Here is a 22921-nt window from a genome sequence, read left to right as displayed (position 1 = left end):
GAGAGCCCAAGAGTTGCTTATTTTAGAAAAACAATTCTGTGTAGACTAAATGTACAAGCAACAATTAGGAATCAGAGAGAAGGAACAGTAAGCTTGTATTTTATAATGCTTGCAAATCAAGCTGTCCTAAATGTGGGTAACCAACGTCATATAACCAACATGCTTAAGTCTAATTAAAGCATGAATGGGTTAATATCATGGAGTAAGCTGTCCTGCCAGACTTAGCTATATTCACTTTCCTTACTTTGGGAGGAATCTTTGTTCCTCCACCACCCCTTTTTCCTGAGGAGCTCAGCTTGTGAAGAGGTTTGAGCTGGTTGCTCCAGCTCAACCGCATGGCTCTCACAAGCCATTCCTGTGTTCCTATACCAATATCAATGCTTTCTGGTTCCTTCTGTATTTCTGCTTGATATGACCCTTCTCTTTCCAACCTCCTTGTTCTTGGGGGTGAGACCTTAGGAGCATAGGAAATGAGTTCTACAAAACAAGTCAATGTATGCTTTTATTGGATCAAGTTATGTTGTTTGCTTTTGAGTTCAATTAGGTTCAATATAGGGACGTGGGTGGTGCTGTGGTCTAAAGCACAGAGCCTAGGGCTTGCCGATCAGAAGGTTGGCAGTTTGAATCCCCACGATGGGGTAAGCTTCCATTGTTCGGTCCCAGCTCCTGCCCACCTAGCAGTTCAAAAGCATGCAGTACAAGTAGATAAATAGGTACTGCTCCGGCAGGAAGGTAAACAGTGTTTCTTTGTGCTGCTCTGGTTCGCCAGAAGTGGCTCAGTCATGCTGGCCACATGACCCGGAAGCTGTCTGCGGACAAACGCCGGCTCCCTCAGCCTATAAAGCGAGATGAGCGCCGCAACCCCAGAGTCGTCTGCGACTGGACCTAACGATCAGGGGTACCTTTACCTTTAGGTTCAATATACACTTGCTAAAAATTAGGACTTTTTGAGGAATTCAGTATATTGTGAATTCTGGTATAAACTAACTTGATCACTTCCCAGATTCATGTGTGAACTGGAACATAATTACCCACCAGCTGTCACACTTCACAAATGTTCCAATACAATTTTTACCTCTTTTTAAATTAAAAAAAAACCATCAACATAAATAGCAATTGCTGTTGAAAGCAAAGGCATGCTTTGAGAGAAAAATACATTTAAACATATTTATTTAAATGCAAAATTGCAGACACAGGACAAAACAGACTCATGAGTGAACACATGCAAAAAATAACTGGGATCAGAGACAGACTAATTCACCCATTCACGCTGAAAACTGTGTAGGTACCTGAAAGTGTGCCTCTCCCAATATCAACTACATCAGGCTTTATGGTAGGCAGGGAAGGGCTCATTGGTGGTGGTGCTGGGTGCTGCTTGATGCATGTTGACAGGACCTTCTTGGCAACAGTTTCCCACTTATGGAATGCCCTCTCTAGAGGTGTTTTTTATTTCCTCCATCACTAACATTTACGGTAGCAGGAATTTGAAAATTCACCAAGGCATTTAATAGCTGAAAGATACTGTACCTGGAATTCCTGAAATTATTAACTGTGACGATACGTGATTTAAATTTTAAAAAAGAATGGTACTGGGTTGCAGCAGTTCTACTCAGAGTAGAACCGTTGAAATTAATAGGCACATCACTAATTTGGGTTTATTAATTTCAGCGAGTCTATTCTGAATTTGATTGTTTTGCCACTTCATTGTTTGGTGCCCTTGACTCCTTTAGGAGGAGGGGTATGATATAATTTTAATAAGCAAGCAAATGCATAACACTAATGTACAGTGAGTGCTGCACCAGATTCTTGAAAATTTCAAACACATACACCCCATTTTACAATCCCAATCAGGTAGCAAAGTCATCACTGGCAAGTCACCACTGGTATAAAGGGCTGATGAGATGAGATTGGCTTGATTGGTCACAAGTTAGGCATGCCTGCCTTCCGAGGTGGCACAGCAAGTTTTAGGGTCAGCTTAGTACCCACCAGTGCAATATCTTACAGCAAGAAGTGAAGTCTGCATTGTATGAGCCAAACATTTCTTCCCTGCTTTGGTTCTAAAATTGTTGCGTCCAATTTTGTTTATGTCCCTCAGTTCTTTCGTATATATGCTTTGACTCCCTTTTCAATTTAGACACACCACTCTTGAAAAGTGATGAGCTTTTGCCACGCGGTGCTCATTTTCTAAAATATTGCTTTAAAAGTTATTGCAGCTTTAGCCTCATAGCACAGGGCTGCACTTGGCAACATGAAAACACAGGAGGCAGCAGGAACTTGGTACAGTGGTGCCTCACAAGACGAATTCAATTTGTTCCGCGAGTCAATTCGTTTTGCGAAAAATTAGTCTTGCGAATCGCGGTTTCCCATAGGAATGCATTGAAATTTCTTTTTTTGCCCATAGGAACGCATTAATTAAATTTCAATGCATTACTATGGGAAACAGCGATTTGCAAGACGAATTTTTCGCAAGATGAATTCGTCTTGCGAGTCACCATCAGATCGCAAGACGCATTCATTTTGCGAAAAATTCGTCTTGCAGGGCATTCGTCTTGCGAGGTACCACTGTAAAGCAGAAATATACTGGTACAAATACTGATGCAGAGAAAGCACTGCTTTGCCTTTGCCCTTCTCCAGAGGTGATTCCACAGCTGCAAGTTGCCAGATGCTGTCTACATGAATCCTCCCTAATGCAGCTTTTAAGCAAGTGTGATCCATCTGGCAGCTTCCACTATATTATTATAATTCCATTCTTGTTAAGACAGGGAGTTCCTGTTCAGAATTCAGAGCTGCAACAGCAATGGCAATTTCAAAGCACAAGGGGGTGGGGTGGTGAGCTGATTTTGCTCTTCTCTATGCTGTGTACCCAGAACCCGAAGACACACCTGCCTGGTGAGATTTCCAGCAGAGATAAATGTGCATCCATCATATATCCAGTCCCCAAAGTCCATAGGCACAACGGCATCCCATGCTAGGGACAGATCCACACTATGGACTTAAAGCACATGCAACACACATTTAAAGCACATGGTGGCTCCCAAAGAATCCTGGGAGCTGTAGTTCATTAAAGGAGCTGAGAGTTGTATCTATGTGTGGGGAAACTATACTCCCCAGGATTCGTTGGGGGGAAATCATGTGCTTCAAATGTATGGTGCGTATCTGCTTACTGAAACAGTACCGACCTGTCCACACCACAGATGGTGACAGCAGGACAGGAGTGGGGAACCGCAGACCCCAGGGGCCAAATGTGTCCCTCTAGACCAGGGGTAGGCAACCTAAGGCCCATGGGCCAGATGAGGCCCAATCGCCTTCTCAATCCGGCCAGCGGACGGTCCAGGAATCAGCGTGTTTTAGATAAGTAGAATGTGTGATTTTATTTAAAATGCATCTCTGGGTTATTTGTGGGGCATAGGAATTCATTCATTTCCCCCCCTCCCCAAAAAATAAATTCCGGCCCACCACGTGGTCTTAGGGATGGTGGACCGGCCCACAGCTGAAAAAGGTTGCTGATCCCTGCTCTAGACAACTCTGTCTGGCCTTTGAATCTACCCCAATCCCACACTCCCTCCACAAACACACTCCTCTCCCCAGACCACATTCCTTGATGGACCTGATTTACACCCTCCTTGTGTGTCTCTCCTTGGCTGCAGTGTGATCATACCTTGCCTTGGCGGAGGGTTTAGAAGGGACAGTAGTGTGTGTAGAAACTAGCCTATGTTTTTTGCATCTGGCCCCATCTACCACTGGCAGGGGGCCCTTGAAAGGGAATCCAGAAAAGAATGTGGCTTTGAACCAATCAGGGCTTCCCCTCTCACTGTGTAGGAGAAGTGAGGACTGCGTGGTCTTGCTTTCTCAGATGGCTGCTCTTCTGTTTTAGCATGCAAAGCTGTTGTTGTCAGCCCATCCTCAAGGGGATGACAAAATAGAAAGGGGTAATAAGAAGAAGAACAATTCGTATTAATATTTATCAATATGCATTATTTATAAAGTGCTTAAGCACCACACAAAGCATATTACAGAACATATAAAACTGTGAGCTGTCTGGAGAGAATACGCAGAGATATCTTCTTTCCCCCTTCTCATAATACTAGAAGTCAGGATTTGCCAAATGAAATTGACCAACAGTAAGTTCTTGAATAAGAAAAGAAAATATATAATTAGTATGGAAACTGCTGTCATAAGGTGTGTGGGGAATGCCCTACGGTTTCCAGGATTCTTGGACGGGGTGAGTTGGTAAATGTGCTTCCACAGAATCACAGACTTGCAAGGGATTCTGAGGGTCATCTAGTCCAACCCCCTGCAATGCAAGAATCTCAGCTAAAGCTTCGATGACAGATGACCATCCAACCTCTGATTTAAAAATCTCCAATGAAGGAGAGTCCACAACCTCTGAGGGAGTCCATTCCACTGTCAAACAGCTTTTACTGTCCAATTTCCCCCCCGTATGTTTTGTTGGAATCTCCTTTCTTGCAACTTGAAGCCATTGGTTCTAGTCCTAGGAGAATACAAGCTTGTTCCATCTTCCATGTGGCAGCCCTTAAGTTATTTGAAGATGGCTATCATATCTCTTCTTAGTCTCCTCTTTTCCAGGCTAAACATTGTTGTTGTTTAGTCGTTTAGTCGTGTCCAACTCTTCGTGACCCCATGGACCAGAGCACGCCAGGCACTTCTGTCTTCCACTGCCTCCCGCAGTTTGGTTAGACTCATGTTGGTAGCTTCGAGAACACTGTCCAACCATCTCATCCTAAACATAGCCAGCTCCTTCAACCGTTCCTCATGAGGCTTGGTTTCCAGACTCTTTATCATATTGGTTGCCCTCCTCTGCACACGTCCCAGCTTGTCAACATCTTTCTTAAATTGTGGCTTTAAGTATATTGTGTGCCTGCAGCCCCAGTTGCTGGTGATGATGAGAAGAAAAACTGTGATCATACCCTGCTTGTGAGTTTTTCATGGATGGTTGGCCACCATTAGAACCAAATGCTAGATTGCTTAGGTCTGGGCCTTTGGTCTAATCCAACTTGGCTCTTCTTGTGATATTATGGAAGTGAGTGTCATATGAAGGACTGGGGAGGGCTGATGGAGAGATTTGTAGAGAAACCAAGAATGCTTCGAATTTAATTGAAGCAAAAAGGGAATTTAGAGGGATTTGCAAAGCTTGTTTGGTCTTAGAGGAAATTTTTACAAGCACCCAGAACTCAAACCTGAAACCAAGCTTGGGACGTTTTGCTAGTATCTCCACACCAGCTGCTAGTTTCCAAAGAGGTCAGGGGCTTCTCCTCACCTGGGCAAACATCACCATACTTATGGTGACTGGCTGCTGTTGGAAACAGATTTCTGAACTTTCATAGAATCATAGAATCATAGAGTTGGAAGATACCACGAGGGGCATCCAGTCCAAACCCCTGTCAAGCAGGAAACACCATCAAAGCATTCTTGACATATGCCTGTCAAGCCTCTGCTTAAAGACCTCCAAAGAAGGAGACTCCACCACACTCCTTGGTAGCAAATTCCACTGCCGAACAGCTCTTACTGTCAGGAAGTTCTTCCTAATGTTTAGGTGGAATCTTCTTTCTTGTAGTTTGAATCCATTGCTCCGTGTCCGCTTCTCTGGAGCAGCAGAAAACAATCTTTCTCCCTCCTCCATATGACATCCTTTCATATATTTGAACATGGCTATCATATCACCCCTTAACCTTCTCTTCTCCAGGCTAAACATACCCAGCTCCCTAAGCTGTTCTTCATAAGGCATCATTTTCAGGCCTTTGACCATTTTGGTTGCCCTCTTCTGGACACGTTCCAGCTTGTCTGTATCCTTCTTGAACTGTGGTGCTCAGAACTGGACACAGTACTCCACTTGATCTAGATGCTATACTCGTATTGATGCAGCCCAGAATTGCATTGGCTTTTTTAGCTGCTGCATCACACTGTTGACTCATGTCAAGTTTGTGGTCTACCAAGACTCCTAGATCCTTTTCACATGTACTGCTCTCAAGCCTGGTGTGAGCTTCCAATCCAGCAGGGGTCTACTTTCCCCTGCAATTTTAATGCAGTTTTAACATTTTGTAACGGTGCAAGCACAGCTGCTGTTACACCCCATTCCTAAACTCTTCCATATCAGTTCAGCAAACCTCAGGGTTGGACATTAATATGATTCTGCACTTAGTTACAGGTAGTTACAGGTACCGTAGGTAGCCGTGTTGGTCTGACGTAGTCAAAACAAAATAAAAAAATTCCTTCCAATAGCACCTTAGAGACCAACTAAGTTTGTCATTGGTATGTGCTTTCATTTGCATGCACACTTCTTCAGATTGGAGTCGCAACAAAATGTAGCTTCTAAAAATATTTGTAAAGTAACTGTACAATAAGGTGCTATTAAGGATCATTATCTCTTGTCATGCTCCACTGAGGATGGGCTTGAACCCACTCAGTGTTATTAAAGAACCAGATAATGAAAGATGATTATAAAAGTTGTAAGCATGCACCAATGGCCAATGACAGGAGGGAGCACCCTGTAGCTGAGACATTCCTTCTTTTTTCCCTTTAATGGATTTTACTTAAATTATGTTTAACCAGTAAATTACATTTAAAAACTAGAGTGCATGGAAACAATGCCTTAAATTGCATTCATCTCCTTTCATTCGAAAGAAACAAATGCAACATTTGATGGGAAAGAATATTTAGCAGCACGGAGCTATATTTAATGCAATGGAACAGTATGTCTCCAACCTGATCAAAGGAAGCTTCATTTTATTATGCTGTTAATGTGTCATTTAGGTAAACTCATAAAGAAATTGGCATGAAAATTACTTATGCCAAGAAAAAACATGAATCAGTCCTCTCTTGCTAATTTACATTCCCATCGAGAAAATCAGCGGTACTTGAGATCGCATCTGGGCTATTGGTCTAGAGGGAAGAAGCTAAGGTAGGGGTTGGAGAAGTCTCAGTCTGGGCCAAAGTAGTGAGTTGTTTGGGTGAAGAACCCACAACAACATTAGCAGCTTAATAGGAGCAAATGAAACCTGTGTCACCTGCCCTTGTGTCACCTGTTCTTGGTTGAGTTAGTAGCTTCAATGCCACCTATAGCCATTTATACTGGTGCTGCAGAGCAGCAGAAGGTACACAAGCTACATACCCTCCAACATTTCTCCAATGAAAACAGAGGTGTCCCCTCTAATATCTCTCCAATGAAAATAGGGGTGTCCTACCATACCCTCCACCGTTTCTCCAATGAAGATGTTGTTGTTGTTGTTTAGTCGTTTAGTCGTGTCCGACTCTTCGTGACCCCATGGACCATAGCACGCCAGGCACTCCTGTCTTGCACTGCCTCCCGTAGTTTGGTCAAACTCATGTTCGTAGCTTCGAGAACACTGTCCAACCATCTTGTCCTCTGTCGTCCCCTTCTCCTTGTGTCCTCCATCTTTCCCAACATCAAGGTCTTTTCCAAGGATTCTTCTCTTCTCGTGAGGTGGCCAAAGTATTGGAGCCTCAGCTTCACGATCTGTCCTTCCAGGGAGCACTCAGGGCTGATTTCCTTAAGAATGGATAGGTTTGATCTTCTAGCAGTCCATGGGACTCTCAAGAGTCTCCTCCAGCACCATAATTCAAAAGCATCAATTCTTCGGCGATCAGCCTTCTTTATGGTCCAGCTCTCACTTCCATACATCACTACTGGGAAAACCATAGCTTTAACTATACGGACCTTTGTCGGCAAGGTGATGTCTCTGCTTTTTAAGATGCTGTCTAGGTTTGTCATTGCTTTTCTCCCAAGAAGCAGGCGTCTTTTAATTTCGTGACTGCTGTCACCATCTGCAGTGATCAAGGAGCCCAAGAAAGTAAAATCTCTCAATGAAGATAGGGACGCCCTAAGGAAAAGCGGGATATTCTGGGATCAAATCAGAAATTGACACCGCTTCTGTAAATCCGGGACTGTCCCTGGAAAATAGGGGCACTGGAGGGTCAGAGAACCTACCATGGAAATAGAGGAAGTAAAACAAAACATTGGTGGTTTGGGCCCATTGGACTGGAAGGGCAGAAGGCAGGGAGACCAACAGTAGGTGGGGCTAGAGCCAACAACAGGCAGAGCCAACTAATGCTAGTGTTCTTTCCATCCTCCTCCCTTCTGAGTCAAGAACAAGAAGAGTCCTGCTGAGTCAGGCCAGTGATCCATCTTGTCCAGCATCTTGTTCTCACAGCAATCAACCAGATGCCTATGGGAAGCCCAAAGCAGGACCTGAGCCCAACAGCCCTCTCCCCACTTGTGATTCCCAACAATAGGTATTCAGGTGCATGCTCCTCTGACAGTGGAGGTAGAACATAGCTATCACATCATAGGTAAAGGTAAAGGGACCCCTGACCATTAGGTCCAGTCGTGGACAACTCTGGGGTTGCAGCGCTCATCTCACTTTACTGGCTGAGGGAACTGCCGTACAGCTTCTGGGTCATGTGGCCAGCATGACTAGGCCGCTTCTTGTGAACCAGAGCAGCACACGGAAACACTGTTTACCTTCCCACCGGAGTGGTACCTATTTGTCTACTTGCACTTTGATGTGCTTTTGAACTGCTAGATGGGCAGGAGCTGGGACCGAACAATGGGAGCTCACCCCGTCACGGGGATTCAAACCGCCGACCTTCTGATCAGCAAGCCCTAGGCTCTGTGGGTTAGACCACAGCACCACCCGCGCCTATCACATCATGGATAGTAGTTTTACAGAGGCAACACTGGGATTAAGGAAGAGGAAACTGACAGCCAGTGCTAGCCCCTGGACTGTTTGTAAGAAGGCAGGCAGGCAGGCAGGGGCTACCCAGTGCTGGCCCACCCATAAGGCAGGGTGAGGTGATTGCCTCAGACAGCAGGATTCACAGGGGCAGCAGATCCAGCCTTCAAGGAATGCATTGCCTGCTGCCACAGTGGCAGCAAGAACTTCAGCATGCTCCTTGCAGGCCAGAACTGTCACTTCCTTGGCAGGCCCCCACCAACACCACTTCTACAGCAGCATCTTGGAAAATAGGAGGCAATGCTAGTCTTCTCATACCCTTGTTCCTGATGCAGAACTTCACACCCTCCTTCTTCCTTGGCAGGAAGCAGCACCAGTTTGTGGTTCACCTCAGGTGCCAAAATGTTTTGGGCCAGCCTGGGGCTACCTCTCTCAAGATTCTTGGATGCTAACATTGCCTAACATCCGATCTGGTCCCAAAGCTCTCCTTGCCAGCTTGCCTGCCTTTTTTAAATGATTCCAATAATAGTTACCCTAGCAACTTGCTGCACAACTGAGTAACATGTTTTGTGTGCTCCTACTTGAAGGGGGGAAATGACACAATTTTCTCCATGCATATTAAACAAAATGGTTCTGGAAGACAATGGGGAAGAGGAAGGGAATGAGAGCAGTGTCTTTAACAGTCAGATGATTGGCAAGCCCCTCAACCCCCACAACATGTTTAAAATAGAGATGGTGGTGGAATTTGCTGCAAGTGGAACAAGCATCAAACTGGCCCCTCTCTTTGCAAAGTGGTCACATTTGCAGGGACCTCTGGCAGATTTCCCCAATAATTATTATAGATATAGATAATTTTTAAAAAAATATGATGACATTTCGTCCAATACAATTTGGTCAGCTACCATTACCATCAAACATTTTATCTTAAGTGTCTGCAAACTGGGTACGGCTGAAATGTGTATTCACTTTAACTTCTGTCTCACTGATTCATTATTGAGGTGATTGTGTTAGCCATTAGCCACCATTAATATTCATTGTTTTATTGCTAACCTTTCTCTCGCTTTTTGGCCTCCTGTGACTTAGCCAAATGCACAAAAAAGTCTTACGTCTTAATGTACATTCAATTGTAAATTATATATTATATTTTTAATAAATTATATCTATTAATGTAACTAAAATGGGCTTTACTTGTGAGTGTTAAAATTTATGCATGATACATATATCTTTGTAATAAGATTATTCCATTATTTATTACAACATTATAACACCACTTAATTTTTCTATCATCCTGATTGTTCCTATTACTTCTCGTTATTAACCCCTGCAAAGAATACAAACTCTCTATTTTTTTCTGGGTGGGTTAGGGGGTGGAATCACAAGCACACATCCGCACTTGAACCTTGAGGCAAGATACCGTACATACTTCAATGGGCAATTACTGGCTCTTTTAGTTTTTATCGAGCTCTGAAATTGCCATTAAAAATGTTAACACAATGACATTGTTTTCCAAAAGCCAAAAGACCGAATCATAATAACAAAACGAGAACTGAAGTGATGAACGCGTCAAATCATAATCTGAACTACTAGTACCAAAAATCAGTTTACATCCCTAGTTTATAATCCTCTACATCACAGCAAGAAACAGAGACAGTTCAAGTCTCTCCTTTGATGAACTTTTCGTATTTTCAGGATCTGCATCAGCATTCTTAAAGCTTCTCTGCTAACAAGTGGTTGCATTTCCTGCCAAAGAAGTAAGAGAGGAAAAGTAATCCAAGAACAACGTCTAGGAATGCAGGCTTCAACCTTGAAATGTGTGGTGTCTAAACTGCTAAACTCCCACAGCAGAGCTACCCTGGAAAATAGACACAGGAAACAGATGGAGCTCTAGACTGATTGAGTAGCAGCTTCCAAAGACTACCAGCTGCAATGCATGTAATACGAGCCAGCATCTGCCCAGTGTGCTTTGGAGGTTGGTTAAATTGGGCATGTTAAGATAGAGAGGGCGGGGGGGGGGGAGGCTCTCTCTCTTGCTTCATTGTGATTGGCTAGTGCCTAAATTAACAATCCTGATCAGAGCAGCAGGTTGCTACTAGGATACAGCAAAGCAATGTATTGTTCCTGCAGCAGGTGAGGTCCTGAAACAATGAAAAGTATTATTTAGTCCCCCAGTAGACATGGTGTTTGTGACACAGCAAGCCCTTGTGTAACTGGTTTGTTTGTTTGTTTGCTGTTTGTTTGTTTGTTTGTTTTAAGCCACTGCCTGAGCTTCAGAGTTCAAGGACACTTTCTAACCAGGCAAAAATATGCAAGGAGGGTGTGAAGTGGGTGTGAAGTGAGGCTGGTGGCTTGGGCAAAGAGAGCATGGTTGAGAATGGTGTGTGGCTGGAGGAGAGTTTCAAGGGCCAGACAGAGAGCTCTGAAGGGCCTGAGGTTCCCCACTTTGGTCCTAGAGGCTCTGTGACACTGACCTCTTCATGTTGAGTTTGGAAAGAGGGAATGTAATAAGGAACCACATGGGGAGGGCAGATTTTCCTCTAGGTATGTGAAGGTTTATTTATAAGCAGTTATAAACCGCTTGGTATTTTGTACATCTCTAAGCGGTGCCATAGCTGTCAAGTTTTCCCTTTTCTCGCGAGGAAGCCTATTCAGCGTAAGGGAATTTCCCTTTAAAAAAGGGAGAACTTGACAGTTATGAGCGGTGCACAATCTTGCAGTGCTACTATATTCAGCTCAAAAGCATGCCAGTGCAAGTAGATAAATAGGTACCGCTGCGGCAGGAAGGTAAATGGCATTTTGGTGTGCTCTGGTTTCCATCACGGTGTCCCGTTGCGCCAGAAGCAGTTTAGTCATGCTGGCCACATGACCCAGAAATCTGTCTGTGGGCAAACGCCAGCTCCCTTGGCCTGAAAACGAGTTGAGCGCCACAACCCATAGTTGACTTTGACTGGACTTAACCATCCAGGGGTCCTTTACCTTTACCTGAATTGACCTGGTATCTTCCCCAGATCTGCATTAGACAAAAACCTGAATGGTGGGTTGTTCCAGTCCTTAACCTCCTGGAATCAATGCAGTCTCAAGGCTTCAGCCCTTTTTTGCTTCTTTCCTTGCCTGTTAGCCTTCTCTCCCTTTGGCACCAAATTAAGAACTGGGGTACAAAAATAGACGTTTGGGGTTGCTGATACAGCATTGCTGGCGACGTTAGTAAAACTTAATGTGCCTGATTCGAGATAACAACTATGCCATCTAGGCTTTAACACTTCATTTCACTTTATTCGTAATACAAGGCAGGCTCCAGGCTTCCAAAATGGTTTCGCATTTTCTCTTCTCACTCCGTGCCTGAAGAACTGCTATTCCTGGAAGAATTCAGCTCTATAAGATAAGGGATAATACTTTTTACCCCCCTTTCTTTTTCGCCGGTCTCCAAGGCCTGGCGTTTGAATTTAATGTGAATGGAATAAAATCATTTGCTTTTTATCAGCATGGTCCATGAACCATGGTTCGAGGCCAATATGCGACTCCGAGGGAAATGAGTTCAGCTCCAAACCCCTAATCCCCGCGCAGGATCATAAAATTGCTGCACATCACTCAGCACTGCTTAGCGAAAAATGACTGCCTCTGTGGTGGTGCTAAAAGGAAAAGATGAATTATAGCCAGTCTCCTCCTGACTGTTCCTGCAGCTTCAGGTGAACTATTTGTAATCACACCTAGATGGACTGGAGCAGAGGTGGGCAACCTTGTTGACCTGGGGCCCACATACCTGAGGTTGGATGGCTGTCTGTCATGGATGCTTAAGTTGAGATTCCAGCATTGCAGGGGGGTTGGACTAGATGACCCTTGGTTTCCCTTCCAACTCTACTGTTCTATGATTCCGGAGGCCTTGTGCCAGTGGTGGGTGGGGCCAGAGGCAAAAATAAGCAGAGGATTGAATGCAAATTTTACCTTTGTACAGTAAGCTAGTTTCTACATTGTTGTTGGTTAGTCGATTAGTCGTGTCCGACTCTTCGTGACCCCATGGACCAGAGCATGCCAGGCACTCCTGTCTTCCACTGCCTCCCGGAGTTTCGTCAAATTCATGTTGGTCGCTTCTATAACACTGTCCAACCATCTTGTCCCCTGTTGTTGTTATTATACATAGCGTTTTCTCAGCAGGGATACTGGAGTGGCTTGCCAGTTCCTGCTCCAGTTGGACCATGATAGTCAAAACTCTCCACTATGACCTGTCCATCTTGGTTGGCCCTGCACAGCATAGCTCATAGCTTCTCTGAGTTATTCAAGCCCCTTTGTCACGACAAGGCAGTGATCCATGAAGGGGTTTCTACATACACTTGCACAAACCTCTCTCTATCCTCTCTGTCTCTAAGCAAGAAGCAGGATCAGAGTTCAAGGACCAATTCCAGCCAAGTAAAATCACTCTCAGGCAGGGCTTTTAAGGAGTAGACAATTTTACGGAGGAGGAGGAGGCTATTGGTGGCTCCCAGCCATTATGGCTATGCTCTGCCTTCACAGCTGGAGGCAGTGATGGTTCTGAACATCAACCATAGGAGGGGGAAATGCTTGAGGGTTTCCCATAGACATGGGGAACAGGATGCTGAACTCAATGGGCCATTGGCCAGATCCAGCAAGCTCTTAAGTTCCTTATGGCAGATCCTTCCATTTTGAGGTGATGCTGCCTATTTTTTTCAGAGGGAGAAGAAATGGGTAGAGGGGAGTAAGTATCTCACCGGTGTAGAGAAGACTGGGAGATTCCTCCCCTCCCCCCCCCACCCCAAATCCTGCTTCCCCTCTGTATGAATGGTGTTGATGTGATAAAGGTGTTAAGTGGCAGAGTCTGTTCTTCCTCTGCTCTTTGCCTTCCCCAGACTAAGCTGATCTTCACAACCTCCCTGTCAGGAGGACTACACCAAGGCATACAAAAGACATTCATTTCAGCACAATAATTCATTTCTGGCAGGTGGAAAATTCCACCACGCTTTAGAAAAATAAAGATGACAATACCTGATAACAATCTTGGCGAAAGAAAGGGCTTCCCCTCCTCCCTCCCCTCCTTTTCAAATGCAAATTCAAAAGCAGGTAGGATTTCAGATTATGTTTTCCCTGTTCCATTCAGAGCACGTTGCATATAACAAATAGGTAATCTTTCTCCATTCCCTTTTGGGACAATTTGATTTTGTATTAGTAAACATAAGGAGAGAATGTGCCGTTGCTGCTTCTTTCAACAAAGCTACTTTGCCCTGTGATTTTAAACTGTATGCAAGCACAAAGAAAAGGGAAATTCAGAAATGGTTTATCCATGTACCTCACTAATACATAGGAGCATCATTTTATGGCTGCTCATATGCAGGAGCTGGAGGTTAAGAACCAAAGGGTCAAAGTGGTAAGGAATCATATTGGGCAGGGAGGAAGACAAAAAGAGCATCTAGGAAAGCATAGGTTGTTATAGCACTCAATATGCCATATTTTTCTAGAGCACTATTACAGTACAATCTGATACAGAAGCAAGTCTGGCAGAGTTCAGTGGGGCTTTCTCTCAGGTAAGTGGGTATAGTACAGATGCTTTAAACTAGCTTGTTTCACTCTTATTTTTCCATGACATTCAGTATATGGTCTGGTACACCTAGACAGGTTAGGCTAAGAAAGAGTAGCAGGCCCAAGGTCACCTAAAGAGGGGTTTGAGCCCAGGTTTTGTCAGTCCTAATCTAGCATTCTGTTTTCCACACTTTGGGTGGATCTACGCACAGGAAAAAACCCCGCTATAAATGAGGCAGAAATTAGATTGTTAGAACAGCAACAACCCTATGGGAAAACGTGTATAAAAATTTCATGCTCTCTGGCGCCATCTGGTGTTGCATGTTTATAGCGCATTCAAATCGTTGTTTCTTTACTAATGTACGTAACCAAGTCCTCACTGTGCTAAAAGGTTATGCTGAACTAGCTCAGTAGTGCCTTCTTGCTTATTTTTTCCCCCTTTTGGGGAGATTAAGAATGCGAGTTATACGTTTAGTCTGCTGTACCACCATATTGCGCTTCAAGGCAATTAAAATATAAAATATAAAAACGAACTCAAAATATACAATGCAGAAACAATTAAAAAAAAACAACCAGTCACACCGAACAGATAAAAACCAATAGTGATCAATAATTAAAACCTGCCAAAGGCTTTGTTAAGCAAATAGCTTTCACATGGTATCTAAAAGAAATAAAACAAGGTACCAGAGAAATGTGTTTTGGGAGAGCGTTCCATAGGGACCCATCACAGAAAAGACCCTGTTCTAGGTAGCTCCTTCCTTAACTTTTGCAGACACAAGTATCAGCACCTCAGCAAATAATCTCAGTAGCCCCTTTCATGTGTTCAACTAGGATCAATTGAATGTACATTTCTGGTCTAGAGCACCTTACTGCTTCCAAGCCAACCTTCTAGGGGAGCTCAGGCCAGCAGTGGGTGTGGGACCCCACAGTCTCATACTCTCACAAACATGCATGCAGGGCACACAACATGTACACCTCTTCCCACCCCAACAATGTATATACTTTGGGGTCCTTTTCCCCACCAGTGTCCAAATCACTGTGGTTCTCAGGCCACAGTCCTGGCTTGGGGAGAAGGGCAGATGAAGCCATTGGACTAGGGCAGTGATGGGTAACCTTTTGAGTTTGGTGTGTCAAAATTCGCCAAAAAACTGAGCATAACTCTGGTGGTGTGTCTCTTCGTGACCCCATGGACCAGAGCACGCCAGGCACTCCTGTCTTCCACTGCCTCCCGCAGTTTGGTCAAACTTATGTTGGTAGCTTCGAGAACACTGTCCAACCATCTCATCCTCTGTCGTCCCCTTCTCCTTGTGCCCTCCATCTTTCCCAACATCAGGGTCTTTTCCAGGGAGTCTTCTCTTCTCATGAGGTGGCCCAAGTATTGGAGCCTCAGCTTCAGGATCTGTCCTTCCAGTGAGCACTCAGGGCTGATTTCCTTCAGAATGGATAGGCTTGATCTTCTTGCAGTCCATGGGACTCTCAAGAGTCTCCTCCAGCACCATAATTCAAAAGCATCATTTTAGCTCCCAATTTTGTTTTCCCACAGATTTTTAGAAGTCGTATTGACCATCTTAGAGTGCCTGCTTCATCTTAACCCTTGCTTATGTGATCCTCAGCACCCAAAGGAGAAAGTCACACAGTGGATTTCTGCTTTTTTGTGCTGTTATGGACAGGAGAGGCCTGTTGAAGAAAACAATGGCTACAACTGGGTTTGGGTTAGAATGGGCTAAGCATCGGGACACATAAAGCTCCCTTGCTACTGCCCTCCTATGCAGAACTGACTTTAAAATGGTGTTTCCAAATGTGCAGCTTCGCAAATGTTCATTGCAAGAGCTTGCTTGTGCATTTACCACAATGCCATGCTCAGATCACACAAATCATCCATGCAAATGCGCTCAATTAGCTGTTTGCACATGCAGTTAACCAATTTGCACACAGAAACGTAGAAATCCTGAGTAGATAAATGAAGTGCATCATTGTGATTATAGTCACAGCGCAATTGTCTTGATTACCCTTGCTTGATGTAAAGATTACAGATTTACGGTGTGAACAGAAGAGAATAACTGCCTTGGGCTCTTTATAAGCAAACCATGATCTACAAGGAGAACTAAGCTGCTCAGTAAGAAGATATGGATTCACTGGTATTCACTTCCTTTGGAATTTCCGCAGGAAATCCAGTTTTTAAAACCATGGAAATTATAAATCTGGATTAAACAGGGGGAAGGAATATGGCCTGGTATTTTGATGAGATTGTCATCATGTGGGTGCTGTGAAAAACTTGCATGCAGGAGGAGCACAATAAACTGCCATGTGGAAATGCCCTTTATAAAGGAAGCTAAAGTACTCTGAAGCCACCTAGTGTGAGTGTACCCCTAGAGTATCATACGCTGTGGCAGCCAAGGGCAGATTAACCACAACACTCATGGTTATAGCCTTAGGTGCTCATGAATTTTTTTTTTGGGGGGGGGAGCTCAATTTTCTAGCTTAGTCATGAAGCTCACTGGGTGAATCTGGTGTTGGACGTGCAGCAGCAGAGACCATTCAGTGTACAACTTAAGGGTTTCATTCTGTTAGTGTTAAAGTCAGCTAGCCAAGAAGGGAACCAGTAGAGGTGTTGCTTACAACCAAGCAGAGCAGCATGATATTCACAGGGGTAGCACATACTTTGATTGGCTGCGTAGATCTGAAGGAGTTTTCCTATGTACGTTTGGTTGAATGTCTCCCTGATATTTACAAGGTCTGAACTAAGAAAGGCAAAACCTCTCTGAACCTTTCTTTTCAAATTATACATTGTTTGTTTTCAGTTTCCTCAGTAAAGTGTTATTGGGATTTCTCTCTCTTTCTCTCCTCTGTTACTTAAGTGGCTTTCCTGAACACCTAGACAGTTTGGAACCAGGATAATTAAGAAACTGCTTGTTCCCATATGATATTGACCAGTCACAATATTCTACCATCAGAGGCATGGCTGGTGGAACATATGAGAGAGGTAGTTAAAAAACAACAACAGCCCTGTCTTAGGAGAGCCATATGACACCCTCTCTCATGGCATTTCACCACCTCCTGAAAACTTTTTTTGTTAAGTCTTTTGCTTGCATGTTGGTTCATGCTTTTCCGTTCTCTTTGTTTTATAATCTCTGTGGTTTTGTCTGATATTTTATCTGTCTGTCATCTGTTGCTTTGAAATATTTTATATGGTTGTGATATTCTTTTTTATTTAATTAATTTTATTTGGGGTTTATGTTAGCTGCCTTGAACAGTTCAGCTTCGAAGTAGAAAGGTAGGGTAAAATATGCTTAATAAATAATATGTGCATAAAGACAGGAGCCTAGCAATCCACATGAAGATGAACATATACACAATAAATCAATATGAAAATGGTTTCTGGGTTGTAAAATGATTGTGTATACATAATCATTTAGCAAGAGCTAGATAGACAGACAGACAGACAGACAGACAGACAGATGATAGATAGAGTGTTTTTTCTATTTAGGGGTACTCTCATTTTCCTACTCTTATTGAAATACCGCCCCTCAAACTTAGATTCACAAAAAAGCACTAGTAGATAGATGATAAGATAAGATAAGATAAGATAAGATAAGATAAGATAAGATAAGATAAGATAGATGATGGAAGGAAGGAAGGAAGGAAGGAAGGAAGGTAGGTAGGTACGGGACTCCTGGACTGTAAAGTCCACTCAAATTTGACTATGGGGTGCAGCGCTCATCTCCACTTTTGGGTTGAGGGAGCCGGCGTTTGTCGACTGACAGCTTTCTGGGTCATGTGGCCAGCATGACTAAACAGCTTCTGGCACAATGGGACACCGTGACAGAAACCAGAATGCATGGAAATGTTATTTACCTTCCTGCCACAGCGGTACCTATTTATCTACTCACACTGGTATACTGTACTTTCAAACTGCTAGGTTGGCAGGAGCTGGGACAAAGCAACGGGAATGGGAACTCAACCCATTGATATCTTTCTGGGGCAGTTTGTCTGCCTTTGGTCCCCACCCTGCTCTCAGCTCTCACCTGTGGCTCCTAGAAGCTGTCAGCATTCAACAGCGACCACACCCAGGAAATGGCTTCAACTGGCTGGCTAAACCAGATGAGGGTTCCCCTGTATGAAAAGACTGGTTCCAGTGGATGGAGCAGACGAGAGCCATAGGGGGTCCAACAGTCAAGAAGCCAGTTTCTGCACATGCTATAGATGGGCAGATGGGTCTCTTCAACCTGGGAAGGTAGCCCATCTAAGAGGAGGAACACTCTGATCCTAAACCTCTGTTGCTTTGCAGAATATCTTTGGGAGAAGAAAAGGCACACTCCAGACCTATTGTGGGGGAGGAACATGAAGAAGGCCCTCTGATGGTGATCGCAGACTAACAGATTTTATAATGCTGAGTATGAAGTCCACAAAAGTTTTATGTCAGTCTTTTTAAAGTGCTGCAAGACTTTCCATTGGTTTTGCTGCAACAGATGGCTATTTCTCTGGAAATGAGCAGAGTTGTGGCATTTTGGTTCCTAAAACCAAGAGAATTGAGCTTGCCAAATAGGTCCAATTAGCAGCTCAGTACCAACATAGTGTCAACGCTCATTTTTATCAGCAACCAATAATGAGGCCGTAGATACTGGAGCAGAATTCCCAAAGCAGGTTGCTCTCCAGATGTTGTGGACTACCACTCCCATCACCTGCAGCCAGCAAGGCCATTAGTCTGAAATGATGGGAGTTACAGTCCAGACCATATGGAGGGTACCCAGCTGGGGAAGGCTGCACTAGGGGATATGCAGTCTGCCAAGAAAGGAATCAAGAGCAGGCAACATAGGCTAGAATTAAAGAGTAAAGCTTCAGTGGCCAAGTACAACACGTGAAGTTTCATCAACTGCTTGAAAAGAGTCAATATATTTGCAAACCGGGAAAATTCCATCAGGTCTGATATTTTAAACCCCAATGAATATTTATTTCCTAAAGGGATGATAATCTCCACAGCCTGGACACCACAAACACCCATCTGACCATATAAGCAGATCAATATTTTGCTTGGGCTAGAGAGGGTGCAAATGTCTCTCCCTCCTTTTCGCTACAAATAGGCTGTAAAAGCAATAAGGAGTTGAGTGCCGAATGTTTTCCTGGTAATTAATGACTGGTTCGGCTTAATGACAGTTGCCTGTACTTTGGATCATCAACTCTCCTAGCTGGTGGTCATCAATTGCGGGGAAATGCCTTGCGACTCTGTCATTATTACCTAATTGATAGGAGAGCCTTAGCATAAAGCAGAGCAGCGAATCCACTTTATAAATTAGTAACAGAAACTGGCGCATCCGCCCTGGAGGCTCAGAGAGTGGCCTCGAAGCACCTGATGCAACGCTTTTGTTGAAGCTAAGCAAGTCAGTGTCTACGTGAGAGGCCACTGGGACCTTCACATAAGCGGCTCTCAGCTTTCTAGAGGAGGGACGAAATAGAATCATAGAATCATAGAATCATAGAGTTGGAAGAGACCACAAGGGCCATCCAGTCCAACCCCCTGCCAAGCAGGAAACACCATCAAAGCATTCCTGACAGATGGCTGTCAAGCCTCTGCTTAAAGACCTCCAAAGAAGGAGACTCCACCACACTCCTTGGCAGCAAATTCCACTGCCGAACAGCTCTTACTGTCAGGAAGTTCTTCCTCATGTTTAGGTGGAATTTTCTTTCTTGTAGTTTGAATCCATTGCTCCGTGTCCGCTTCTCTGGAGCAGCAGAAAACAACCTTTCTCCCTCCTCTATATGACATCCTTTTATATATTTGAACATGGTTATCATATCCCCCCTTAACCTTCTCTTCTCCAGGCTAAACATACCCAGCTCCCTAAGCCGTTCCTCATAAGGCATCGTTTCCAGGCCTTTGACCATTTTGGTTGCCCTCTTCTGGACACGTTCCAGCTTATCAGTATCCTTCTTGAACTGTGGTGCCCAGAACTGGACACAGTACTCCAGGTGAGGTCTGACCAGAGCAGAATACAGTGGTACTATTACTTCCCTTGATCTAGATGCTATACTCCTATTGATGCAGCCCAGAATTGCATTGGCTTTTTTAGCTGCTGCATCACACTGCTGACTCATGTCAAGTTTGTGGTCTACCAAGACTCCTAGATCCTTTTCACATGTACTGCTCTCAAGCCAGGTGTCTCCCATCCTGTATTTGTGCCTTTCATTTTTTTTGCCCAAGTGTAGTACTTTACATTTCTCCTTGTTAAAATTCATCTTGTTTGCTTTGGCCCAGTTGTCTAATCTGTTAATTGTCTAATCTGTTAAATAAATATATTTGCATAATCAATCTAATATGCAATAGTTCCTAAGAACTATTCTCTGCCTTATTTTTTTAAGACCAAAGCCATTCTTGCCATGCAGATCTCTGACTGCCATCCTTCCTCATTTTGGGCCATTTGTAAATTTTCATTGTTTTCAGGAGCAGCCAAAATAAGTCAGGAGAGACCAAACAAAAAACAAAAAAACCTTCCAGTGTCAAGCCAGCAGGTCCTAAGTAAACAGCCCTCTCCACCCCCTTTCCCTCCCTCCGTGCCAAGCACTTCTGTTTCAGCTCTTTAAAAAGGAAAAAAAGAAACCATTACTCAGCCTAACATGAATCCTAATTAAAATTTTACACAGTATGTCTTTTAATTAGCCATGGCTGGAGTGGTGAAAGCTATCAATATGTACCAGGATAATTGTATGAAATGACTTTTCAAAAATGAACAGCAGGCATGAATCCACTTGACAGCAGGGGGTTATTGGAGAGACACACAGCGCAAGACGGGGTGCCTCAGATAATGTGGGCGAGATAATAATGCACGCAGCAAAACGACACACGCCACCATCTTTTACGCTCTGCTGGCTCCCCTGCAAACAAAAGTTGGCTCTGGTTGCACCCTGGACATCAGGAGGCACACGAGTGCATTTCCACACAAGAGCTGTGATTTCTAGTTTCCCTAGCTGTTGATTTATTTCGGCTTAAATACAGGGGTATGTTTAATAACAGCAGTCACGCAGAGCCGTGCACAAAAGCTGAGATAATGGCTACGCGCATAGAGAGAACAATGAGCCATTCAGTCCCATAGGGGTGGCGAGAGGGCGTTTGCTACTTTCAGATTCCTTACACGTAGAAATCAAAGCTGGAACATCAGGAACAAATGTTTGACCACAGACTACCTTCTGACTTCATTTCAGATCTGCCCAATAAATGCCAATTTCATGCACATCCTCCTCATGTTGAGTTTATCTTTTCTCGAGAGACACAACAGGTTCAGATGATTTAAAAGAAAATATCTAAGAGGTAGTTCATATGGGCATGCTCATCACACGATAACTACAGCAATTTCTTTTTTTATTTACTATTTAATTTTTATTCTACCTTTCCTCCAAGGAGCTCAATGTGGTGAACATAGTTCTCCTCCTCCCCATTTCTTTCTATTCTCACAACAACCCTGTGACATAGCCTTGGCTGAGAGATTATGACTGGCCCAAGGTCGCCCAGTGAGCTTAATGGGTGGGACAGGATTTGGACCTAGTCAGCACTCTAACCACTACACCTCACTGATCCTCAGTAAATGTATGCATTTCTCCCTTCTTCCATGTTGTACAGTTCTCAGTTGTTTTTCCCCCCAATTTCAAAATCCATGGGTTGCTCTCTGTCAAACTTCTGACACCATGTGTTGTCTGTTCACATAGAAACTCACTGCAAGTGGAGTTAGTCATTAAATAAACTTTAACTCATTCCAGACAAGTCCTGGGAACCTGCATAGAGTAGTAACCAACCTCTCTGGCTAGGCCACATTTCTTCCACAGCTCTCTGGGTGCCAGGTCCCCGTCTCTTAAAGGGGAAATTTAGTTGCTGCATCACACTCTTCCCATATAAAAACATCACTAAGAGAGGCTTAATACATAAAACAATTCATAAAATTATATAAAACAATCAAAAAGTCTTTTTCCCCACAGGCAGAAAGATGGTAAAATAATCAGCTAGGGGGACCCCATTCAGTGTGAGAGACCCCAGACAAAGTGCCTTCTGGTGGGACCAATCTTGCATTGACCCATCAGGCAAAACCAGCGATGGCAGTAGCAGTGCTGTACAGTTGGTTGAGTACCTGCATTTTAATTTCTCGCACTGCCCAAGTGAACCCAATGTAGAGTCTCTCCAGGACATTTAATAACATCTATAGGGTGCGGGTGGCGCTGTGGGTTAAACCACAGAGCCTAGGGCTTGCCGATCAGAAGGTCGGTAATTCGAATCCCCGCAATGGGGTGAGTTCCTGTTGCTTAGTTCCTGCTCCTGCAGTTCGAAAGCACGTCAAAGTGCAAGTAGATAAATAGGTACCGCTACAGCGGGAAGGTAAGTGGCGTTTCTATGTGCTGCTCTGGTTCGCCAGAAGCGGCTTTGTCATGCTGGCCACATGACCTGGAAGCTGTAGGCCGGCTCCCTCGGCCAATAACGCGAGATGAGTGCCGCAAACCCAGAGTTGGTCATGACTGGACCTAATGGTCAGGGGTCCCTTTACCTTTATAGGATGTAAGGTCAAGCTAGTCATTCACAAACTATGCATGTAGTATGCAGCTATGTATATTATTTTTCTTGTTTAGTATTTGGTTTTAGCATCAAAGGGGTTTCTCTATCCCCACCCCTGCCCCAGTCTCCAAGCAGTGGAATGGAGTAGGGA

Source organism: Zootoca vivipara, chromosome 7, assembly GCF_963506605.1.
Source record: "Zootoca vivipara chromosome 7, rZooViv1.1, whole genome shotgun sequence".
NCBI lineage: Eukaryota > Metazoa > Chordata > Lepidosauria > Squamata > Lacertidae > Zootoca > Zootoca vivipara.
This window is presented reverse-complemented; position numbering follows the sequence as displayed.